The sequence below is a fragment of the Octopus sinensis genome, linkage group LG3 (genome assembly GCF_006345805.1).
Source record: "Octopus sinensis linkage group LG3, ASM634580v1, whole genome shotgun sequence".
Lineage (NCBI taxonomy): Eukaryota > Metazoa > Mollusca > Cephalopoda > Octopoda > Octopodidae > Octopus > Octopus sinensis.
This window is the reverse complement of record NC_042999.1, coordinates 48,511,157-48,513,481: the sequence shown is the minus strand read 5'-3', so window position 1 is coordinate 48,513,481 and position 2,325 is coordinate 48,511,157. Positions and strand designations below refer to the sequence as shown.

Here is a 2,325-nt window from a genome sequence, read left to right as displayed (position 1 = left end):
TTCCCATAAAATTACTTATCTGGGAAATAAGATAAAATTGACATTTAAAGCAGGAAATTAGAAACCAACACGTATCCAGACAAATAAAAACACGGCGCACACACACACATACACGCACGCGCACACACTCACCTACGTACAAATGAGCATATGCGTAACTATACATTCATTCACGCACACACACACATACACATATATATATATGTATGTATATATATATATATATATATATATATATATATATACATACACGTACAAAAAATCATCTACTCATTCTAATATATAGTATATTAGTATCGTCATGGATACTAATATAATTCCTCTCTCTCTCTCTTTCTCTCTATTTCTCTCGGAATACAAATAAATAATAACAACAACAACAATAATAATAATAAAGCATGGAACGCATGATCTATTATATATAGACTAAGCAGTTCTAAATAGAGTAAAAGCTAGAAAGAAATATCTAACAATAGCATGGATAGTATATGGGAAAGCCCAAGACATGATCCCACACATATGGATAAGTGAATGTTTGAGTATGTTCAGTGTAGCAGACAGCATAAGAGAATTAATTAGCTTTAGCATGAAGAAATAGAAAGAAGATGTCTACTCAGGTGACACAATCTCAGTGAAAGTTAATATCAAAAGAGGAATTTTCCAGAGGTACTCGGTGCCCCGTCTAATATTTCACTCATATTTGATCCCTCTCACTTTAGTATAAAGGAAGTCAAAGGTAAGGTATCAGTTTAGAAACAGTAATGGAAAAATTAACCATTTGCTCAACAGATGATCTGAAGCTTTTTAGTAAGAATGAAAAGGTGACGGATTCCTTAATACAGACTGTGGGAGTAACATTCCTATTTCCAAAAGAAAAAAAAACGGAGAAACAAATGAACAAAAAATTTATAGGCTCATAACCTGCTTAACAACAATGTATAAAATCTATCATCTGTCTTGAGAGAATATACGTACAGTTTTTTTATTAGAAAGAAGCATATTGCTTAATGAGTAAAACGGATGTAAACGCGGGTCCTATGCTTGTAAAGAGCAGCTACTCATCAATAAAAAGATCTTGGAAGATTGTCACAGTTGTCAAAAAGACTTTTTGATAGCATGGCTAGATTATAAAAAAGCTCTTGTAAGTCTTAATCTACATAGCTGGATTAAGAAATGTCTGGAAATGTATAAAATAAGTATATCCGTATGTATGAGATCACGCAGAACAACATTGACTTTGAACAGTGACAATAAATCTCTCAATACTGGAGAATTTCCTGTGGCATTTTGCAGGATGACCCTCTTTCACCACTCTTTTTTTGTCTAGCTGTAAAACCTCACTCGAAAGTGCTCGACGATATACAATATGACAATAAAATATTAGATAAAAATATAAATCATCTCTTTTAAATGGATGATTGAAAGTTCTTTGCAAAAATGGCCGACAAATGTGGTCCTATTAGCAATTGTTAAACACTTCAGTGATGACATCAGGTTTCAATTTGGCCTGGATGGATGTGCAAAAGCTACCTTTATCAAAGGAAACATGACAGAAACATCCAACGTTAATTTTGACCATCAGAATGCCATAAAGGAGATAGAAACAGTGGAGTGCTACAAATACCTATGGGTATTTGAGGGTGATCGACTCAAACATTCAATGATGAAGGAATGGATCAGGAGAGAATGATATCGCAGGGTAAGGGCAATACACAAGGCGGATCTGAATGCAAGTAACAGGATCGAAGCGATCAATACTTTAGCCATACCGATCGTGACTTACAGTTTCAGTATCATTAGCTGATCAATTACTGAAATGTGTAATCTTGACAGAAAAATACGAAAATTGTTGACAATGTATAGAATGCATCACCCTAAGGCAGATATAGAATTATTCTACCAGCCAAAGAAAGAGGGTGGCCGTGGACTTTTACTACTGGAATTAATAATGAAAATGCCACAATTGGCCTCAAAACCTACCTGAAAATCTCTGATGACTAGACGCTAAAACTTGTTTTAAAGCATGAAAGCAAGAAAGCATTATACTCTGTAACAAAACGGGGAAAGGAATATCGAAGTGAATTCCAAATACAAGAAATCCCAGAAATAGTCGTACTGGAAAAAAGCACAGAAAAAGTTAATTGCATGAAAACCTGTGCTAAAACTGCTGCCTTAGATATTCTTACTGATAATTGGCAACAAAACCCTCTCAATAACAAATACCCGAACAGAACTAATAATGTCGATGTTGACAGAGCCCTTACCTATCAATTTTTAATGTCTTCTGGCTTAAAATTAGAAACAGAAGGGTTTATCAAAGAAGCC

At 34.3% G+C, this 2,325-nt stretch overlaps 1 long non-coding RNA gene across 1 annotated transcript in view; it reads left to right on the top strand.

The window, feature by feature from the left end:
- The window catches only part of LOC118762736, a 15,530-nt gene extending 13,911 nt beyond the window's left edge, over positions 1-1,619 (top strand). The window contains exon 3 of the long non-coding RNA XR_004998487.1: positions 1,527-1,619. This is a non-coding gene — a long non-coding RNA (uncharacterized LOC118762736). The remainder of the gene's footprint in view (positions 1-1,526) is intronic.
- Positions 1,620-2,325: the final 706 nt, after the last annotated feature.